This window comes from Bubalus kerabau, chromosome 14 (assembly GCF_029407905.1).
Source record: "Bubalus kerabau isolate K-KA32 ecotype Philippines breed swamp buffalo chromosome 14, PCC_UOA_SB_1v2, whole genome shotgun sequence".
NCBI classification, from domain to species: domain Eukaryota; kingdom Metazoa; phylum Chordata; class Mammalia; order Artiodactyla; family Bovidae; genus Bubalus; species Bubalus kerabau.
Genome location: NC_073637.1, coordinates 34,549,998 through 34,568,650, shown reverse-complemented (window position 1 = coordinate 34,568,650; position 18,653 = coordinate 34,549,998). Strand labels below are relative to the sequence as shown.

Here is an 18,653-nt window from a genome sequence, read left to right as displayed (position 1 = left end):
GGACATGAGTTTGAGTAAGCTCTGGGAGTTGGTGATGGACAGGGAAGCCTGGCCTGCTGCAGTCCATGGGGTCACAAAGAGCTGGACAAGACTGAGTGATTAGACTACTAGCACTAAAGTCCCTTATTGTCCTAATAAACAATGATTAAAGCATCCATAGATTTCTTAGCCCAGTAAAATACATTCTTCTGAACTGCTACACCAGAAACTGCTGTCATATCTCAGAGATATTTGTTGACATTTATAACAGTGGAGGAACACGTGGATTTGTCTGATTAGAGGCTAAATGGATTTTGTAGATGAAAGATTACAAGTTGATCTCAGAGACATGGATAAAATGGTTCAAGGTATCTCAAAACTGTGCAGACTGAACATAAAGTTGGAACTAAAAAGAGCAAAGGTTTTCTACCACAAACACATTGTGAAGCAGCATATTTGTCAGACAAATGAATATAACAAGTTTTTATATTGTAAAAAGTAGGTAGGCAAACAATCAGTTGGCAGAGGTCTTCTTTACTTCTGTTATTTAAAATTGCAATTATTACAGCTATAACTTAGGTCATTCTTCTATGTGGTAAAGCAATGCAGGGTTCAATTAAAACCCAATTACACATGAGTGGAACATAATTTAAATCATTTTAGGTTTTGCTTCTGTAGAAAAAATGTATTATATTCCATTTAAATCAGTTATACGTTATAAAAGGACTTCCCTGGTGGCTCAAACGGTAAAGCATCTGTCTACAATACGGGAGACCTGGGTTTGATCCCTGGGTTGGGAAGATTCCCTGGAGAAGGAAATGGCAACCCACTCCAGTACTCTTGCCTAGAAAATCCCATGAACGGAGGAGCCTAGTGCAGGCTACTGTCCATGGGGTCGCAAAGAGTGGGACATGACTGAGTGACTTCACTTTCTTTCATACATTATAAAAGCAATGAGAAAATAAAGAGAAAAATAAATAGAAAGACCAACTAGACTATTCTTGTCACAGGAGGCCTTTGCTTTACTCTGATAAAGCAAAATTAGGTCAGATAACAAGACTTTAACTTAAATTCAGAAACTTTCCATATAACTTTTAAGTTAAAAAAAGAAAAAAGCACAAGATCTTATGAGCTTTTTTTTTTTTTTCCTTTTTTTAACTTTCAAGTTAGATGGAAAGTTTCTGGGTATTTTTTCCTTTTAAAGTAAATTAAAGTGTCCCTATACTGTATTTTTTTACATATTTTTTATTGGAATATAGGGCTTTCCTGGTGGTTCAGCAGTAAAGAACCCACCTGCCAATGCAGTAAACACAAGTTCAATCCCTGGCTGGGAAGATCTCCTGGAGAAGGAAATGGCAACCCACTCCAGTAATATTCTTGCCTGAGAAATCCCATGGACAAAAAAGACCCTGGCAGGCTGCAGTCCATGGGGTCACAAAGAGCTGGACATGACTCAGTGACTGAGTCACCGCATGCTTACAATGTTGTGTTAGTTTCTGCTGTAGAACAATGAAATTAGCCACATGTATCCATATACCCCCTCTCTCGAGCCTCCCCTCATCCTCCTCCACCCCACCCCTCTAGGTCATCACAGAGCACCGAGCTGAGCTCCCTGTGCTATTCAGCAGCTTCCCACGAGCCATCTGTTTTACACTTGGTAGTGTATGTACATCAACGCTACTCTCTCAATTCATCCCTGACTCTTCTCTGCACTTCTATGTCCACAAGTTAATTTTCTACATTTGAGCCTCTACTCGTGCCTTCCAAATAGGTTCATCAGTATCATTTTTCTAGATTCCATATATATACGTTAACATATGATATTTGTTTTTCTCTTTCTGATTTACTTCGCTCTGTATGACAGGCTCTAGGTTCATTCACAAAATGACAACTGACTGAATTTCATTCCTTCTGATGATTGAGTAATATTCCATTGTATATATGTGCCACATCTTCTTTACCCATTCATCTGTATTAAAACCTGTATGACCCAGATACAGACTGGCTTCTATTTTCCTAACCAAAACCACCTTAATGATATGTCCAAAAGTGGTGTTAGCTAATATTTTCAAGTTTACTATTATCTTTATGTATGCATATATTATTTTATATATGTATACATTTATTATTACTACTGCCATTGCCATTTTATCATATGTTTTTATAGCATATGCTTTGATACAATATGCACATTGCATCATTTTATTGGACTTATTTTTTCTGATTATTAAAACTGATAAATATTCTCTTAATACAGTTTATTATAAACTGCAGTCTTTAATCTTGAATATACTATATTGAGACAGCCTCTGAATTGATATGCTTCCTTTTTTGCTAATTATAATTCTGTTACCTATTAAAATATATTATTTTAAAAATATAAATATATAGGAAGATAATATTATTTTTTAAATGTTGAAAAACCATCTAGAGAACATAAATCATTAAGTAATTACTGAGCATAAATTTGTATTATATATCATGTAAATACATGGAAGTTAGGGCTTGTACTATATAGAACCTTGCACTATATAGAACATGGTCATAATTAATAAACTGGAGAATGAATGCTAACTATCAATTAATAGCAGTAATGACTATCTCAAAATGCATTTTAGTTTGAATGTCAACCAGATAAAAGCAAAACCATGAGTAAGTTGGTAGTTCATCACAGTCATTTATTATTAAATAAGTGAACAGTTAAGGCAACAAGTAATCATGACCCAGTATAAATAATTTTAATAATAGATTCATTTCATTTGATGAAAACTATGGAATCTCTTGGTTAAAACACCAAAAGCACATGTATACACACAAACATCAAATTTTACATAATGTTCCTGGATGTTTACCCACCTAAGGGCTGACACTCTAAGGTTTCAATGATTCTAGGTTAAGAATCTTTGCTCCAGGTCCCACACAAACACAGAGCATGGCATTATGCCTAAAACATTGCTTATTTACTTAATTACTTACTTGGGAATTAGTTACTTCTTACTTCATTTTCTGAGAAAGAAGTCCTAGCCTCAGTAGAAAGTTATCAGGAAACAAAATTAAAACCATTTCCAAAATCTCAGGACTTTCTCATTATACAGTCTTTTTGTTAAATCAATAAACATAAAGGATATTACACTCTAGTAATAATGGAAATGTGCATGCAAGCATGCTTAGTCATGTCCGACTCTTTGCAACTCCATGGACTATAACCTGCCAGGTTCCCCTGTCCATGGAATTTTCCAGGCAAGAATACTGGAGCGGGTTGCCATTTCCCCCTTCAGGGGATCTTCCGACCCAGGGATCAAACCTGCATTTCTTTTGTCTCCTGTATTGGCAGGTGGATTCTTTACCACTAGCACCACACGCGAAGCCTAATAATGGAGATGATGTCAATCAAATGTATTTTTTACTCAACACCCATAATTATCTTAAATATTAATTGGCATGTGGCACATTACCATCTGCAGGATATTTTAGTTCAAAACTGGCACTAAGATCTGATGACTGAATTACTTTATTCTAAATCTGCATATGTTTCAATTTTCTCTTTTTAATTAGGTCTTATTAAAAATTAGCATGAGATCACAACCTTCCAGACACTCACCCTCTCCACCACCACCCGTTTGTCATAAAAAGGCAGTTAATGGGCACTGAATTGTCAACAAATGAATGAGGGAGTACTTGAAAATCAGCTGTCTCCAAAATACCTTATGAAACACCCTTATTTTAAATTGATGTCAGGATTCCCAATTGATAGAATCCCAACTGGTTTCTACCCCCCGCACCCCCGCCCCCCGCCCAGAATCCTTGCCTTGTTTCTCATTCCATTTTTCTAAACAGAAGTAGAATGGAGGAATTTTTTTTCTGCTTCATTACACTTCTAAACTCTGTATGGTTTTGCCTTTGGCAAGAAATAAGTTCCAATGCAGCACTAGGTCTCCATGTACAAGTGAGACAGACAAGATATCTATTTGATGTTTTCCAGTCGGGCTCTTCTGCTCACAGAACTCAGACTGTCCTCTGGTTAGTCAACCTTCCTCCACCTCAGGACCATGCCCAGGCCTGCCCTAAACCTTCTCATTCACAATGAGAACTGAGATTTCCCTGGAAGGCTGAGCTCAACAGGAAAGGAAGAATATGAAAATAAATGCTTAAAAGTATCAGTTATTTACTGTCTGATATGCACAGATGTCAAATATTTTACACAGATTTAATTATTCACTATACATTAATAGGGGTTTCTCTGGTGGCTCAGCAGTAAAGTATCCGCCTGCCAACGCAGGAGACTCATTTCGATCCTTGGGTGGGGAAGATCCCCTGGAGGAGGAAATGGCAACCACTCCAGTATTCTTGCCTGGGAAATCCCATGGACAGAGGAGCCTGTAGCCCGCCAGGCTCCTCTGTCCATGGGGTTGCAAAAGAGTCAGTCACGACTTAGTAACTAAACAACAACAATACATTAAAGGACTTCATACTAGATGCACAACCCAACTAGGATATATGCACTTTTACTAAGGTGTGCGTTAACTCTCTACTCATCTCAGGTCACCTGTCCCTCACCAACAACCCACCAATGCAAACAATCTTAGCCACACATCCAAACACAACCACACAGACCTGAGACACTTTCATCCCTATTTCGAAATGTTCTTTGGTCCTTCTTAAATATAATTTAATATAAAATTAGATTCATAATACTCATTTGTAATACAAAATAAAAGGCAACTAAGTCACCTTGTATATTACAGAACATAATCCAGGTATGGAGAGTTTAAAAATAAAACAGAGAAAGTGGTTTTGTAATGAAGATTAAGAATAATGAAAATACCACAATTAAAAAATAATTATTCTAAACTCTAGAGCTAAATTTTAGACACTAAATTCTCACTGCTCTCAATAATATAGGCAAATAATAAACCTAACCAGCAGATGACAAGTGATGGAGTATTTTATCTAATACCTATTAATCCCTCCTAGAAGACATCTCTGTATTAGAGATACTAAAGTAGATTTCATATTTAATTTTTGAATATTTAGTATCTACTTTGAAAAGTTTTCACATAAATGTACAAGCTTGTAGTTAAATTTCCATGCCAACATCAAGGTCTCCAGTAAGAAATATTAGCATATATGGATCTACTTTTAGCTAAGGAATTTATATTATTCAATATAGTAGTCTATCAATGAAACTATTTTGATGTTAGGTAGGCTCCAAAATCACTGAGGATGGTGATTGCAGCCATGAAATTAAAAGACGCTTGCTCCTTGGAAGGAAAACTATGACCAACCTAGACAGCATATTAAAAAGCAGAGACATTACTTTGCCAACAAAGGTCTGTCTAGTCAAGGCTATGGTTTTTCCAGTGGTCATGTATGGTTGTGAGAGTTGGACTATAAAGAAATATGAGTGCAGAAGAATTAATGCTTTTGAACTGTGGTGTTGGATAAGACTCTTGAGAGTCCCTTGGACTGCAAGGAGTCCAACCAGTCCATCCCAAAGGAGATCAGTCCTGGGGGTTCATTGGAAGGACTGATATTGAAGCTGAAACTCCAATACTTTGGCCACCTGATGCAGAGAGTTGACTCATTTGAAAAGACCCTGATGCTGGGAAAGATTGAGGGCAGGAGGAGAAGGGGACGACAAAGAATGAGATGGCTGGATGGCATCACCGACTCAATGGACATGGGTTTGGGTGGACTCTGGGAGTTGGTAATGGACAGGGAGGCCTGGCGTGCTGTGGTTCATGGGGTTGCAGAGTCGGACACGACTGAGCGACTGAACTGAACTGAAGGACTCTCCACAGTCTTGAAAATATCTCCGTAGGAGTACAATACAGGTGATACTCAGCAGAAATAATTAAGCACTTCCTGACTCAAAGAAAATAATTAAATCAATCCATGGTGGAAATAGCAGATGTATGTAGAAGTCACCATAAGAAGGAGGACGTCCCTCGGTTGAGTAAGAATTACTTTATTTTAGCCTTTTATCGTTTATAAATAATGTGTAACTAAGACAGGATGCTCAGCATAATAGAGTCATGAGGAAATTTCATAGTGTACACCTGGCACTTCCTTTAGGAGCTGATGATCTAAGGAAAGGACGTTTGTCTCCATGGCAAGGATATTTTCAAATCGGGTATGGATTCACTGGACATTCCTTACTTAGTAAGGCCTTACTCTGATTCGATCCTACAAGAGTCATAAATCAAAGGAGCCATATAAATATGGGCCTATTTCTAGAAGTACATTTTATTAATCGATTTGTCAATCTTATACCATCACTATAATGTCTTAATGACTACAGCTCTACAATACTGTGAAAAAAATCATCCTATCTTATTTTTATCACCTTTCTAGTTATTCTGTCAAGATTATGTTCATTTTTTTCTCTTTTTTTCTTTGGGTTGATTGAAAATTTTCCTACTTTTCTCTCTGTTAGTCTGAAAGTTATACACATGTTTAAGATTCTTTTAGTTGTTACCTAGAGATTATAAAATTAATACTTGACTTAGCTATATTAAGTATTAATTGGCATTTTTCCCTCATCTCAGCTTTTGCAAGGAAGTTAGAATACTTTGACACTACTTATCACCCCTGGTTTATATGTTTATTGTTATGTATTATAACTATATATAAAATATGCAAGATATATGAAATATACACATATATATGACCCCATAGGTATTTTAAATTTTTATTTTATACCATTAGCATACATTTATATGTACCTATATATTTACCATTTTTATTGCTTTTATCTCTTCATTCATATCCAACCATCCATCTGGGATTATTCTCAGTAACAATAAGAAATATCTTTATTTTAGTGCTGACGAATTATGTTTTGCTTTGCATAGAAATGTCTTTTTGTTTGTTTGTTTTTTAAACATGAAGATAATTTCACTGTATCTATATATTGGGATTACTTTCCATTTTTCTCCATGGTTCCTTTTAAGAATTCAACCATATTTCTTCTTTTCAAATCTAACTTTTTCTAGGGATTTTTAAAAGATTTTCTATTTTTTTGCAACTATATGAGATTATGGATGCTAACTAAACTTATTGTGGTAGTCATTTTGCAATACATGTATGTCAAGGCTTTACGCCATATACCTTAAACTTATAAAGTGCTGTATGTCAATTACATCACAATTAAGGTGAAAAAATAATATTCCAAAAAAAGTATGGTTTGGTCAAATCTAGTTTGGACAAAAACATGGATTTATTGGCTCATGGATTCAGAGTGGCATGGATAATCAATCTACAAGAAGTATAAAGATGATGCTAATTTTCAGGAACAAGTAAAGGCAGGCATTTGAAGCCTACCACATGTTTCTGTCCATCTCTTATCTCCACCATATGCTTTATTGTTCGCATATGGTTTTCTCTACATCTTGGGAAAGCTGATTCTTGATCATGCAGGACTTTGGTGTTACACAACCATACATACACAGCCAACCTACTTATCTCCTATATTTTAGACCAACAGACAGTAGCAAAATTTGAGTCTGAGAGTCCTAAGTATAAATATTTCCAGAAGACACAGAGCAGACATAGTGATCAGGTGTCCAACTGGAGCTATCTGACTGTAGCTAGAGTGGTAAGAACATGAAGAAAAAGCCTTGTTAATAGTCATATGAATGTTTGAATTAGTATTTATTAAAAAAGAAGAAACTGAGGTCAAATATCACTGATGCCAACTAAATACAGCTTCAAAGAAGTGACCATCATAATAGGAACCACATGGAACTTTTTTTTTAATGGCTCTGAAAAAAAAAAAAGACTCTGATCAGGCCCAGAGTTAGGCATAGTCAACGTTTGAATAAAACTATGAATATAATTCTGCACAACACTCATGCCACTGTATTAAATTATGTGTTTACCAGTTCAGCTCTCTGCGGGGTTCTTGAGGTCAGGAAACATGTCTTAGACATCTTTGTTTCCCAAGATCAAAGAACAGTTCCTTGCACATGTGCTAAGAGAAAGAATGAATAAATGAATAAATTAAGTCAATAAGTTTATAAAAAACCTTCTTTAGCTGCATTATTACCTGCAAAAATATCTGCCCCCAAAACAAACTCCACATGCTTCCCTTCATAGCATTCAAAGCTACCTAAAACTGGTCCCCAGTTGGCAGTTTCATCTCTTATGATAATATGCTCTAGATTCTACAGACAGCAAAAGGTCCCTTGATATATCCTTCACTCCCATATTACATATTTATAGTAGATTTTTTTTTTCAGAATAAACAAGACTGGCATGGTCCAGGAATTAGGGAGCTTATTCTTTAGAAGAGTCAGTCAATAAACAAATAACAAAACCAATAAGTAAAATACGGGCCTCCCTGATGGCTCAGATGGCAAAAAAACCTACCTGCAATGCAGGAGAGCCAGGTTCAATCCCTGAGTCGGGAAGATCCCCTGGAGAAGGGATATGGCAACCTATTCCAATACTCTTGCCTGGAAAATTCCATGGACGGAGGAGCCTGGTAGGCTACAGTCCATGGGGTCACGAAGAGTTGGACAGGACTGAGCAACTTCACTTTCAATTTTCATACTCAAATATAAGTTAATTTAAAAAAGAATTGTCAAATGTCAGCAAGGATGGAATAGTATGCTAGTTGAGGAGGTAGGCAGATGACAGAACTTGCAGATTTTTGTCAGTTAAGATATGTAGACTGAATTTTACTTTAAATGGGGTGCAAAGCCAACGATAACTTTCATTAAGGAAATGAAATTGATTTTCCCTGTTAAAAGATATGCTTAAACTGTTCCGAGACTACTGAACTATAGTGGTATTTTAAGTGAGGGTGCAAAGCAATGGCCTGACATTACACAACAGTTCGTACAGCAGATCTGACCTCGGGAGGAGAGGGTCAAATCAGCCTGAAGAACAAGTCACTCAGGTATTGAGTTTGAATGAATGGTGATGAGCTGATGTCACTGCCATTCACTATAAAACAGAGCAATGAACAAGGGATGGTTCAGTGGTGGAAGACCAAGAGTTCCAACTGGGTGTGGGAAAGGAGCTGTCAACTAGCCAAACAGAAGAGACAGTGCTCAGAGCAATTCTTAAATTAATATTTTTCAATGCTTCCTTTAGAATGACAATAATTCTCTTTATTTGTACAACAGATATTTATTGAGCACTCACTGGGCTTCCCTGATGGCTCAGTGTAAAGAACCCGCCTGCCAATGCAGGAGACATATGAGACGTGGGTTCAATCCTTGGGTCGGGAAGACCCCCTGGAGGAGGGCATGGCAACCCACTCCAGGATTCTTGCCTGGAGAATCCCACAGCAAAGGAGCCTGGTGGGCTACAGTCCATGGGGTCACAAAGAGCCGGACACGACTGAAGTGACTTAGCACGCACACACGCACTAGAAACTAGGCACTGTGTGCTGCAGATGGTTAGTGGACAAAACAGAACCGTGTCCTTGCCCTGCACTTGCTGGTTTTGGTCTGTGGGCTTCCTCTAATAATTGTCTGGATTATCCCAGTAAAGCAGGAAACAAGGTTAACAGCAGAAATAGAGGAAGGGAGATGAACACTGGGGGTTTTGAGAAAAGGGAACCAAATGAAAAACAGTGACTCAGGATGGTAGGATTATTTGGCCACCTGAGATTTGTTGTTGCATATTTAAAGTAAGACAATTTTATGTGGTAGCATGTTTTTTCTCACAGTCATGTTCAGCTGCACACGTGGAGGCACAAAAGAGGCAAAAGTCTGTATTTAGGCAGGTTTATGGTTTAATGAATTGAGTAGGAGGAGCTGAGAGACAGGCAAGGTATCAACATTTGAGAGTACGTGGAAGGAGCAGTTATAATGACTGGCCACTGGCCCCAGAATTTCAGCTGAGTGAGGATGTCAAAGAGGTAAGGGCAGATGAAAATGTGGTAGGATCAATGAGTTGGACATCCAGGGGAGGTCAAAGAAAAGTTGGAGTTGGGATACTAGAGGCAGTGAGCTAGCAGAGGAGAAGATGGTCGGAGAGAAGGATGCTTGAAAGTGAGGCTCCAGAGAACCACATTAGCAACACCACCAGGAGTGGCTAAGATAAGAAGTAAGAAATAAATCCCTGGGTGAAAGGAGTTCAACAAAGAGGCTAATGGAAAGGTGTGATGGAAAGATCATCCACATGTACATGAAAATTACAAGAATGAATCTTTCTAAGGTACCATTAGAAAGAATGGCAATATTTAGGAATTAAAGCTATTGCGAAATACAGGGAAATCACCCAGAGGTCTAGAGAGTTAATATAGGGGAGCCACCCAGGGGTCTGTAAAAGTAACAACTGGGGTGGTAGACAATGTAATCTGATGAAACAGAGTGGAAGGCATGGCTCTATTTTAAATTTTTCTTACATCTACAACTTTAAAGTAATTTTTCCTCTTTATTAGAAATATTTCATCAGCAAAAAAATGTTTCAGTTAGTAAAAAACCACCATACTATTATTAAAATCCAAAACTATAAAACATTAAATAAACATACAAATTTAACATGCTCGCAGAACACCGAGTCAAAGTACGAAAAATGAAGTCGACTGATGAGGCATTTAATTCTAAACCAACATCAAAGGCATGGCACTAGCATAGACAGAAATTCTCTTTCACTTTTTTTTGGCCATGCTGAGTGGCATGTGAGATCTTAGTTCCCTGAACAGGGATCAAACCCACACCCCCTGCATTGGAAGAAGAATTTCGAAGAATTCCCTGGACCACCAGGAAAGTCCCTAGACAGGAATTTGTATATAAATTAATTTAGCAGCATGCTGACATCAATATTATCTATGGTTTATGAAAAGTAAAAGAGTATATTGACATCTTTAGTAATTGCTGGTAATAAATTTCTATCGTACAGATACCTAACACCCCCATTCACAGAAGGTACGTGCTGAAATAAATACACTCTATGTAGGTTCTGTAGAGTTATATATGTTTTGATAAAAACAGACATCATGTGCTTAAGACTAAATTCCTTAATGAATAATAAATAGCAATCATTTCAATAAACCCTCACTGAGTTTGACGAGGCTCACTGCAGCTGATAAGCAACATGGTGATTTAGAGAGATTTACAATCACTCAATAAAATCTATTTTCTGCTATGGCAATGAATAATCTTTCTAGCTGTTGTCAAGACTGTTTTACACAAGAAACATGCTATGTATGCTTATATATTTTTATCTGACCAAAACCATTTCCCCTCTACATTGAATCCAGACCACAAACACTATCTAAAGTCTTGTAGTCCTATAACGTTTAACAGGTTAAATACAAGTTGGTTTCTTGTATAAGAAATGACGTAATGTGCACAATAGCACAGGAAAATAAGAAAGAGTGCTATTGATGGACTGGAAATTTTGAGAAACTCTAAAGCATGAAGAACTAAACAGATGGGTTAAAATGAGTGGTTATATTAGAACAGGTGAGACAATACAGCCCAAGACACCAGAAGGAAGTTCTCTTCTTCCCAAGACAGCCAGGGAGAACATTCAAGCTAAACAAAGCTTGTGTTTAGCACCAAACACAAGCCAAAGAGAAGCCATCAGTGGACTGGGCCGGCCAAGATGTTCGTTTACATACATAAGATGTTATGGAAAAACCTGAGTGAACATTTTGACCAAACCAATAATTCAGTAAAGAAGTACATTCTGATCAGCTAGGCTTGTGGGGACTCATCTCCCTCTTCTAAGGGATGCTGTTCACAGCAGGGGCTTTAACACAGAGTGAGATCAGAGAACTCTTTTCCAATGCCATCTAGGAAAGTCCCCAGTAACAGCGGTAGACTACAAGAAGCAGCAGAATAGAACCTGACGTAGCCCTGGGCTTCACCTCTCAGGGAAGGTGAGGACAGAGGCTGGTGAGCTAACTTCGGGAAAGCATTTTATCCCGAGGCGAGGGCCCTCCTTTCTTGGAGATATTGGATCTCCACCTGCACACTGAACAAAGACATATGACTGCTAAACTCTCTAAGTTCATTCACCCGGCCCACTCACTCAAGGCAGAGGCTGAGTGGAGGAAACTACTCAAGTACAGAGAAACCCATACAAGCTACCTATAATAACCAATCTTATCTTTCATTCATATATATGAACTGAAAATCAGAAATCAGCAGAAATTTTAGGAAGAATTGACTATGCCAAAGCCTTTGACTGTGTGGATCACAATAAACTGTGGAAAATTCTGAAAGAGATGGGAATACCAGACCACCTGATCTGCCTCTTGAGAAATTTGTATGCAGGTCAGGAAGCAACAGTTAGAAATGGAAATGGAACAACAGACTGGTTCCAAATAGGAAAAGGAGTTCGTCAAGGCTGTATATTGTCACCCTGTTTATTTAACTTATATGCAGAGTACATCATGAGAAATGCTGGACTGGAAGAAACACAAGCTGGAATCAAGATTGCCGGGAGAAATATCAATAACCTCAGATATGCAGATGACACTACCCTTATGGCAGAAAGTGAAGAGGAACTCAAAAGCCTCTTGATGAAAGTGAAAGTGGAGAGTGAAAAAGTTGGCTTTAAAGCTCAACATTCAGAAAACAAAGATCACGGCATCCAGTCCCACCACTTCATGGGAAATAGATGGGTAAACAGTGGCAACAGTGTCAGACTTTTTCTGGGCTCCAAAATCACTATAGATGGTGACTGCAGCCATGAAATTAAAAGACGCTTACTCCTTGGAAGGAAAGTTATGACCAACCTAGATAGCATATTCAAAAGCAGAGACATTACTTTGCCAACAAAGGTTCATCTAGTCAAGGCTATGGTTTTTCCTGTGGTCATGTATGGATGTCAGAGTTGGACTGTGAAGAAGGCTGAGCACTGAGGAATTGATGCTTTTGAACTGTGGTGTTGGAGAAGACTCTTGAGAGTCCCTTGGACTGCAAGGAGATCCAACAAGTCCATTCTGAAGGAGATCAGCCCTGGGATTTCTTTGGAAGGAATGATGCTAAAGCTGAAACTCCAGTACTTTGGCCACCTCATTCAAAGAGCTGACTCATTGGAAAAGAGTCTGATGTTGGGAGGGATTGGGGGCAGGAGGAGAAGGGGACGACAGAGGATGAGATGGCTGGATGGCATCACTGACTCGATGGACGTGAGTCTGAGTGAACTCTGGGAGTTGGTGATGGACAGGGAGGCCTGGCGTGCTGCGATTCATGGGGCCGCAAAGAGTCGGACACGACTGAGTGACTGATCTGATCTGATCTGATCTGATAAGTAAGACAACTGGGACAAGAATAGAGCTATTTCAGGAAACCACTAGAAAGAGTACTGCATTTATAAAACAGGACCTTGTGGCTGTGAAAAATAAGAAATCTAAGGAAAGTAGTGTCAATGAGGATTAAAACAGTATTCCTAAATCAAAATATAAATGGAAGGACTAAATAAATTCAAGGTACTGTTGCTGCTGCTGCTGCTAAGTCGCTTCAGTCGTGTCTGACTCTGTGCGACCCCATAGACGGCAGCCCACCAGGCTCCCCCATCCCTGGGATTCTCCAGGCAAGAACACTGGTGTGGGTTGCCATTTCCTTCTCCAATGCATGAAAGTGAAAAGTGAAAGTGAAGTCGCTCAGTCGTGTCCGACTCCTAGTGACCCCATGGACTGCAGCCCACCAGGCTCCTCCATCCATGGGATTTTCCAGGCAAGAGTACTGGAGTGGGTTGCCATTGCCTTCTCCAAAGGTAATGTTAGTGACGTATAAATTTAAAAATAAAATTGAATAAATCTACTGATAAATGAAATAAAAATATAAAAATGGGAAAATATAAATTAAGAGAATCAAACTGAGATATGGAAGGCCCACCATCCTTTGAAGAAACATTTCAGAAGAATATGCTGACAATGCTGATAAGCAAATGAAGAAAAGTATAATAAAAATTCTCTAAGCTGAAGAAATATACACAAAGTAACAGACTGAAAGAGCTCAGAATTAATGAAAAGACCCATAACTAAAAATACCCTGATGAAATGTTACGAGTTCACAGACAAAAGTAAAACAATAAAAGACGTCAGTGGGGTAAAATGCTGCCTATAAAATAAAAACCTCAGTGAATCAACTTCTTATCAGTAAAACTCAAATGCTGAAAAACAAAAGGGCAGTACCTTTAAGATGCTCAACTAAGGTGAGTAGGGGATACAAACTTAGAATTCCATGAACGAGAGAGGATATAAATCAAATGTGTGGGGAAAAAAATAAGGCTACTTTTGACATGAAATTCAGACAGTTTATTTCCCCTACTTCATGGGGGGAAAAAGTGTTATAGAGATGCTCTATAATGATAAAAAAAGGGATCTAAGAAAAACTGTAATAGGAATATAAAAGTTAAAGACAGCCAGGTGTTCAGAAGTATGGTGAAATGCCAAAAAAAAATTTTTATTATATAATTTGACATTTAGGGAGCTCTTCAGGTAATAATATTTTAGTCAAAGGTGATTACTTTCCAATTTTTGTGGGCACGGTTACCCCACGTGGCTTGGCAACCATACGGCAGAGGCAGCAGGCCCCACCTCGTGCTCACTGTCCACAGAGTTGTATGTCTGGGGCAGGCTGGCCTTCTTCTCTCAGAGCTGCCCACACTGCAGCTCCACCTGGAAGAAGATGCTCCCACAGCCCCCTGCACTCAGTCCACCCAAGGAAGCAATCTTCCAAGACATCTTCACTGGGATCACAGGGAGAACAGTCCTGTCCAGGAAGCTCCTGATTCCAGTGAAGTGGGTGACCTGCCTTCATGCTCAGGGCTCTCAGGAGGACCCATCACATCTCAGCTCTCCCAACTGAGTCACCAACAGAAACACAAGCCTCCTAGTTGGTCACCCAAACTGTCATACCCATGTGTGTGCGTGTGGTGTGCTCAGTCACCCAGTCATGTCTGCCTCTTTGCAGCCCCCTGGACTGTAGCCTGCCAGGCTTCTCTGTCCAAGGGATTTTCCAGGCAAGAATACTAGAGCGGGTTGCCATTTCCTATTTCAAGGGATCATCCCAACTCAGGGTCATACCCACAGTCCTCTGTATGTTGTTGTTTGTTGTTCAGTGGCTAAGTCATGTCCGATTCTTTGTGACACCATGGGCTGAAGCATGCCAGGCCTCCCTGTCCCTCACTATCTCCCACAGTTTGTCCAAGTTCAGTCCATTGAGCTGGTGATGCTACCCAACCATCTCACCCTCTGCCACCCTACTCTCCTTTTGCCTACAATCTTTCTTCTGTATATTCACAAATAAAACCTATATTTACCCCTCTCCATGATTCCACACCCTTCCTCCAAGTTCTATGATAATACACAGCAAAAAGGGTGGAAACCGTGTTTAAATTTACTGAAACTAGAGCAACCAGCAGACCAGCAGATGGAATCGATCATGTTACTCCTCCCATTCATTTCCTCACTGTGTCTACCTATGCAGGTGTTTAGCCCATGGCTGGGTCCTCAGCACCAACCCTTGCTTTATGTTTCAGGTCCACACTCCCTCCCTCTTACATTCAATTCTCCACCGCATAAATTAAAATACTTTTGGTCCATCTTATTCTGTACCTTTTACTTGGTAACATGGGTTTTATGTCCCCATACCTCTGATTCCTTCCTCTAATAGCAAACATTTTTGTAACCTTTTTGGTATTTTTCATGGCCAAAGAAGTCAAAAAAATTCAGGAAATCTGTAAGTTGAGACCCAACAGTACACCAATTCTATAATAGTTTTATTACAGCAGGAAGATGAGAGAGTTTATCTGCTTTGTGAATTTTAAAAGTAGTTGATTTGCCTTTATTTTAGTTTCTCATGGAATTATGGGAAGAAGTAAAATCTGAAACAAAAATCAAATGCTTATTTTCTTCTGAGTTAGTGTTCAGTAGTGGTAAGTAGATTTTGTCTTATATGCTTGTTTTGCCAATCCTCTATGTATCTGACACAGGTGGTTATAGACTGAAATACTGTCAGAGGTAAATGACCCTCTTTGGAAAAAACCTTACAAGATGTATGAACTGCAATCTATCACACAACCTATCAGTCCCTTATACGTTCTCTGCCAGCCGAGTTGAATCCACCATCAAGTTCTCATGGCAAATCTATGATGGCCATCCTAATAGTAAGTCATAACTCAGACTGACTCACACTTTTGAATTTGCACTATCTTAGGGAGATCAGGTTAGGAAACAGATTTACAATATTTTATTTTTGGACCTGGATGAACTCAGTGATCCTAGAATAAACTATATTCTTAGGCTGAAAGAAATCCCAAGCTCTCCAGATTCAACTATCCTAAGAGGCCCAGTATTTCTTTGTTCTTTGTGAATATCCCATATAAGATCCAAAGATAAGCCCAATCTATATGGCTCAGGCTTCCCTGATAGATCAATTGGTAAAGAATCCGCCTGCAATGCAGGAGACCCCAGTTCGATTCCTGGCTTGTGAAGATCCACTGAAGAAGGGATAGGCTACACTCCAGTATTCTTGGGCTTCCCTGGTGGCTCAGCTAGTAAAGAATCCACCTGCAATGCGGGAGACCTGGGTTCAATCCCTGGGTTGGGAAGATCCCCTGGAGAAGGGAACCACTACCCACTCCAGTATTCTGGCCTAGAGAATTCCATGGACAGTATAGTCCATGGGGTTGCAAAAAGTCGGACAATATTGAGCAACTTTCACTTTCACTTTCATGTGGATCAGATGGTAAAGAATCTGCCTGTGATACAGGAGACCCCAGTTCCATCCCTGGGTTGGGACAGCCCCCTGGAGAAGGGAATGGGAATCCAATCTAGTATTTTTGCCTGGAGAATTCCATGAACAGAGGAGCCTGGTGAGCTATAGTGTATGGGGTAGCAAAGAGTTTGACACAACTGAGCGGCTAAGACACTAAGTTTTGGAGAAGGAAATGGAAACCCACTCTAGTTTTCTTGCCTGAAAAATCCCATGGACAGAGGAGCCAGGGGGGTTACAGTCCCTGAGATTGCAAGAGAGTCAGACATGACTTAGTGACTAAACAACAAGCTAACTTTGATGTCAGACTCTAACTGACAAATGATCCTTGAATCACCTTAAGAAGACAGAGTCAAAAGACAAACTGATTTACTCAGTATGTAGTAACTCTGAGGCTTCCAAAAGATAGGGAAGTGAATGTGAAAGTCACCCAGTCATGTCCAACTCTCTGCGACCCCATGGACTATACAGTCTATAGAATTCTCCAGGCCAGAATACTGGAGTGGGTAGCTGTTCCCTTCTCCAGGGGATCTTCCCAACCCAGGGATCGAACCCAGGTCTCCCACACTGCAGGAGGATTCTTTACCAGCTTAGCCACCAGGGAAGCCCAAGAATACTGGAGTGGGTAAAGACAGGGGAAAGAAAAGCAAATTAAGAGAAAGAGCAGACATTGGTGAGAATGAACAAGTCAGCAAGGGATGAAACAAGAACTGATGGGCATGGGAATCCTTCCCTGTGATTTTCCTGCCTTCCAGAGGCATAACAGTACCTCATGGAGGAGGTGTCATTCCCACTACTACAAAGATAACGTCACAAAGCTCCTTACTGATGTCTGTTCCTGGTTCAGTGAGGGTCTTCAAAAAGTAATCTGAAACGAATGCAACACTGTGAATCACCTATACTTCAATATCAACTAAAGCTTTAAGGAAAAAAAAAAGTAATCTGGCACTTGGAAACAGTGAACTGCATAGATTTGAAACTCCTGGAATAGCAGGAAATTGCATCAAGAAGTTTCCAATGCCTGATGCTTCTCAGTGACCAGGAAAGGGAGATAGATAGGATTAGGGCAGCAGGGGTTAGTTCCATAGCCCCTGAAGGGATAAGGATTCCAACCGCAATCAGCATGCATTGGCCCCTGGTTTCCAGTAGAACAGATATATTCATACCGATCTCATTCTAAAGTTTTCTCTGTAATTAGGATTAACACTGACTCAAGGGTACATACTAATAAACACAGTTTCATCCTGAAAAATATACTAAGGGTAGGACTGGCTGTAACATTTGTAGGGTCTAGTGCAAAATAAAAATGTGGAGTCCTCTGTTCAAAAATCATTTAAAAAATATACTAAGGGTAGGACTGGCTGTAACATTTGTTGGGTCTAGTGCAAAATAAAAATGTGGAGCCCTCTGTTCAAAAATCATTTAAAAATTTAAGATATTGAAAGCAGATCATTAAACCAAGAGTGAGGACCTCCAAACGCAGGGCCCTGTGTGACTTCACACGTCACATGCCCATGAGGCTAGCCCTGGCTTCAGGAGTGTAAAGAGTTGCTGAGTCAGGCACTGCTGTGCTATAAACTGCTTTTTCAGAAAATTTCTCCAATGCTAAAACTGCATATTTAGCAAAACAATTCAAATATAGCATGAACATCTCAAGAGTACTTGAAACTTTTTCAAACTGCTATAAAGTCCTTTCTTTCATAGGGATGTTAGATTATGTAAGTAAATTCTTCTGTGTCAAAACAAGAATTCTGTTTTGTGATAACACCACTGGATTTTCAAAATATTATCTCAGAATACTATGTTTTGCTCCTGTTAACTGTTTGATTACATATTCCTTTCAGGCTTATGCGAACCAGCCTATGAGTATATATTTAAGATAAATAGGATACTGTTCACAGATACTAATCACTGGTTCATTTGCAAGTGAATTTTAATTAGCTGTGTTTAAACATACCTATTAGGCTTTTAAATTAATTAAGA

At 39.1% G+C, this 18,653-nt stretch overlaps 1 protein-coding gene across 6 annotated transcripts in view; it reads right to left on the bottom strand.

Annotated features, from left to right (window-relative positions):
- Window positions 1-18,653, bottom strand: part of C14H8orf34 (chromosome 14 C8orf34 homolog) — a 354,631-nt gene that overhangs the window by 291,379 nt on the left and 44,599 nt on the right. The window lies entirely within an intron of this gene.